The following is a 5,221-nucleotide window of genomic DNA, read 5'->3' on the forward strand; positions in this document are numbered from 1 at the left end:
TCTTTAGAGGATCACGAATTCTTGGGACTGTTTATTTGAATAATATTGTTTCATATTACTAAAAAGTAGATGATGGTATAAATCAAGGTGCTGCTTTTCTACTTTAAATGTTTTATTTCAAATATTCGGTTGGACATAGTCACACTTTCCTAAATTAATAAAAACATTGCTTGTTGTAATCAATACCCTTTGGGCAAATATGCAAATGAATACAAGTACATGTATTTGCAAGACTGAAATGTCATAGTTTATAATTGATGTGTAGTCATTCATATACAATTTCAAGCATTCAAAGTTCATGGAGAGAAACGAAAGAGGAGCGTTATAAATTGCGTTAAAAATAAAAATTTGGAGAATCCGGGTATCGATCCCGGTACCTCTCACATGCTAAGCGAGCGCTCTACCACTTGAGCTAATTCCCCGTGCATAGTCTAAGACCGAAAGATGAGATTAGGCCATCGGAGTACATAGCCTAGCGGCAACATACTAAAACTACCTTTGCTAGTCCGTTCACCACCAGAACGTTGTGATCGCTGAAGGAATGCACTGAACGCAAGCAAAATGATAAACTTATTCTAAATCTTATCGTTGTCATTGATGTAATGTACAATGTACATATATTTAGAAAACAGAAACTTCTTTCGAATCCAGGTACACATATATTACATACTGAATAGTAAATTGAAAGGAAATACTGGTGCTTGCATCATAGCACAGTTGATATGGAGGCCGGTTAGCGCTACCACAAGCACGTATAACTGGAGATTAATCTTGGTTACATCTTGGTTGGTTCAGCCAACCAGCAGCCAGCGAATGTCGTGGGTTCGACCCCCACACTGGCCATTTCCTTACTTATTTTGTTTTACTCTACATTGTTCAGAATCACGTTTAGTTCCGTTTTATTTTACCAAATTTGTTTCAAATGAAACAATATTGCAGCGTATATTGTTAGCACTTTAACACGATATCTATCTTATTGTTTGTAAAATCTCCGTCTTATATTTCAAACGGGGCTTTGCTATTTTGGCGTGCGGACTTCCGGTTTGGACTTTGATGCGAATGGACGTTCGTCTATGTGCGTAATTCAAATCTGTCAACATCGTCTTCGATTCGGAGCCTATTGACGTTTATCATCGCCTATTTGACAGAGACTTTTATGGGTGTTCGTCTTCGCTGGTGGAAAGGAACTGTATAAAGATTTTTATATTTACTTGTAGCAAATATTACTGTGATTCAGAACGGACGATTTCTGTCATTTGCCCATTTGTGCTAAATACGTGTTTTTTCCTTATTTTTCTTATAGGCCTAATCGTATGATCATGTGTAAAATGTTTACGATGTTTGAATATTGCTGACTTTTATTTTTTACAATTTGTGTTGTGTGTACATTGTGTTTGGCCTTGACCTTTGTGTATTTCCGGTTTATACAGCACAGGGGTTTCATTTTTGTTTATTTGACTTGGTAATAGTTTTTTTGTTTGTTCTATTTTTGTTTTTGGTAAACTTTAAATTTATTTATTTGAAGTGATTAGTATAATTTCATTCATTTTTTTTTTATTATTTGCCTTTAGTAAAAATTTTTTTTTTTTTTTGTTCAATTATTTGGATTGATCTCTGTAAATCAATATTAATTTTTCCATTTTTCCATTATAATTCCAGTGATAATTTTGTTTTATAATTTTTTGGGTTTTTTTTTCTTTCCCCGTGGTGTAGTACTTAAGTTTTTCTTATATTTTTGAGTAGCTAGTGCTTTGGTCATCTTATTTTTGGGAATTTTCTTCTTGTTTTTCCTTATTTTTTCCCCTGTTTACTAACACTGCTGTTATTTTCTTAGAATTCTTCGACAGCTAGACTCTGACAGTGACATTTGTGATTTATTTGTATAGACTTTGTTTGTATATGCCATCTAGTTCAATTTTCTGCTTAGTTTATATTGTTTAGACCTGGGAGCTTATACTTATCTTATTTCGTGTGAACTTATTAGATATTGTTGTGCGGCGGTTTATTTACAAGCTAGCTGTGATCCTGAGCCTGCAGAATTATTTGGTAAGGTGTAAGTATGGGTTTATGATTTATAAGCTTTAGGTTTTTTTTACAGGTTTTTCTTTCCAGAATTCATTTCATGGACTTTTAGCAAGTGTTAGTAGAATCAACACATTGCTATTCTACTTTGTACTGTTATTTGCTGTGTTGAATGCTGTGTCTTATTTTACGGTATTTGTATTTATTTACTTTTTGTAAATTCACTATCATGTCTACGGACGAGGCAGCAGCCAAGACTCTACTGGAAGGATTTCGCGCTCTTGGGAGTGTTCCAAAGTTTAGTACTCCAGAGGAACTTAAGGCCTGGATGGAAGACTTTGTAGTGCAGAATCGGTCTGATGAGAAGCCTGAGCTTTCCTTTTTGGATGCTGATCAGAAGTCTAGTGTAGACAAGATGCTCTTTAACCCGAAGAGATGCCTCTCAACTTTTTCCGGGGATCCACCTGCCTCCAAGGGAGATGTGACATATGAGCAATGGAAGTATGAACTGAAATGCCTTATAGCCGAGGGGTCTCATTCTAAGGAAGCCATTGCCCAGGCAGTGAGGATGTCGCTCAAAGGTGAGCCGAAAGGAGTTGTCATGAGGCTAGGACCTTTGACAGATTTGAAGACTATCCTTGACAAGCTGGAGACGGTCTACGACCGCATGGAGTCAGATGAATCTCTACTTGGTGAATTCTACAGTGCCAAGCAGGCAGATGGTGAGACTGTAGCAGCTTGGGGATTTCGTTTAGAGGAAATTATTGGTCGAGTCGTAGAGAGGACGGCCATTGCGCCTAAGAAGGTGAATAGTATGCTGTGTGCGGTATTTTACGAGGGCCTGATACCTGTACTACGGGACATAGCTGGCCATAAGTTTGATACTATTAAGGATTTTGACCAGCTCAGACAGTCAATACGTCGCTTAGAAAATTCCAGGGGATTACTTCCTAGCAAGAAGACTACTACTTCTCAACCTCAGACTAAGATGTTGGCTACTGTCACACCAACTTCATCGGAGACTAACACAGAAGTTTCAGAGTTGAAAGCCATGATACAGCAGCTGACCTCCCGCTTTGATAAGATGGAAACTGAGAAGACATATAAGAAGCCTGAGACTAAGCAACATCAGCAATCTGGAGGACATCATGCTTCTGCCCAAGCTCAATATCGGAATCGTAACAACACTGTTAGAGGACGGAATGGATGGAAGAATAATCCACATAATGGACAGCATCGACGTGGTAATTATCAGGAAAGACCACCATATTCCTCTTATTATTGTGATGAACCAGGATTTCAGCCTGTTGGTGGACCACAGTCTCATCAGGGGGGAGGTAGACATAGTAGTCAGGATGGCATGGTGAACGCCGGACCGCAATGTTTTCGCTGTGGACAGTACGGGCATTTGCGTGTTGGATGTCGCGTCATTATGGATCATAGTCAGCGTCATTTAAACTAGAGGAGACCTACGGTGAGGGCGTGTCCGTGGGTTACTACAAACGCCAAGTAGGAGAAAATTTGACTGCTATGGATAGGTTGAATGGGGATTGCAACATAGTAGATATAGTCTTGAAAGGGTTACCTACTAAGGCTTTGCTGGACACTGGAGCTACTGTCTCTAGTATCAGCGAGAAATTTTATCGTACTCATCTCAGCGAGCTTCCTCTATACCCACTTAAGGATGGAGCATTAAGGATACAGGTGGCTGGAGGCAACTTCCTACCCTACCTGGGATATATAGAAGTTACAATTGGAATCGACAAGCATCACGTGGATGACAAGACTAAGTGTCTTCTTCTTGTTGTGCCAGATACAGAGTTTAACGACATGGTTCCTGTATTGCTTGGTACTAATGTCGTGTCATATTTGATGCAGCAGTGCAAGGAATGGTTTGGTATAAGATTCCTACAGGAAGCCCCTCTTACGACGCCATGGTACTTGTCGTTTCGATGCATATCAGTCAGGGAGAAGCAGTTAGCGCAGAGTAACAACCGTCTAGCTTTGGTTAGGAGTGCGGAGAATCGAAACATCATCATTCCTCCCAATGGACGAGTTGATCTGGCTTGTAAGTTGGACAGAGAAGTACCATATCCAGAGGTCTGTGCCCTGCTACAACCAACCAAGGGTTCTGTTATACCCGAGGACTTGGATGTGTCACCGACGGTCTTCACTTATAAATACCGGCGGAATGGAACTTTATTTGTTAATATTGCGAATATTACTACTCGGACAGTTGTAGTGAGTCCTCGTTCCGTGGTTTGTGAACTGCAACCGGTAACTATTCAACAACAGCTGGTGGGCAGCGATACCAAGAGGATTAGCCCAAGCATGTTGGACCAAGTTACATTTTCACCCTTGCTTGACGACATTCTTCTGATGAGAGGGAAAGAATGCATAGCCCGATTCGAGGATATATTCTCAACCGGAGATCTGGATCTTGGTCATACGACAGCCTTTAAGCATAGAATTGAGCTGGAAGATGAGAGACCATTTAAGCAGAGACATAGACGAATACCACCTGGCATGATACAAGAGGTCCGTGATCATCTTCAACAACTGCTGGCATGTGGAGTTATCAAGAAATCTCATTCCCCATGGGCGTCCGGAGTAGTTCTTGTCAGGAAGCGAGATGGCAAATTACGCATGTGTATTGACTATCGCCAGTTGAACAACAGGACTATTAAAGATGCCTATGCCCTACCTAGGATTGAGGAGATCTTGGACTCCCTGTCAGGCTCACGATACTTTTCTGTGCTGGATATGAAAAGTGGCTACCACCAAGTTGAGATAGCTGAGGAACACAAGGAGCGGACCGCATTTACTGTTGGACCCCTTGGTTTCTTCGAGTTTAACAGAATGCCATTTGGATTAGCCAATGCGCCTGCTACCTATCAACGCTTGATGGAGCAATGTTTAGATGAGCTCCACATGGTGGATTGCTTTATATATCTAGACGACCTTATTATATTCAGCAAGACATTCGAAGAACATCTTGAGAAGCTTGATAGAGTGCTTACCCGAATACGAGAATGCGGAATAAAGTTGTCACCAAAGAAATGCGCATTTTTCCAGCAGAAGGTTAAGTACCTTGGATTTATCGTGTCTGCCGAAGGGATAGAAGCTGATCCCGAGAAGATAGAGAAGATCAAAGATTGGGGAACGCCGACCTCCTCTGAAGATGTTCGTCGTTTTCTAG

At 40.5% G+C, this 5,221-nt stretch overlaps 1 non-coding gene across 1 annotated transcript; it reads right to left on the reverse strand.

Annotated features, from left to right (window-relative positions):
- Window positions 1-349: 349 nt before the first annotated feature.
- Window positions 350-422, reverse strand: Trnaa-agc (transfer RNA alanine (anticodon AGC)). Its single transcript has one exon. It is a non-coding gene; the product is annotated as a tRNA-Ala (tRNA).
- Window positions 423-5,221: the final 4,799 nt, after the last annotated feature.

This window comes from Argopecten irradians, chromosome 12 (assembly GCF_041381155.1).
Source record: "Argopecten irradians isolate NY chromosome 12, Ai_NY, whole genome shotgun sequence".
Lineage (NCBI taxonomy): Eukaryota > Metazoa > Mollusca > Bivalvia > Pectinida > Pectinidae > Argopecten > Argopecten irradians.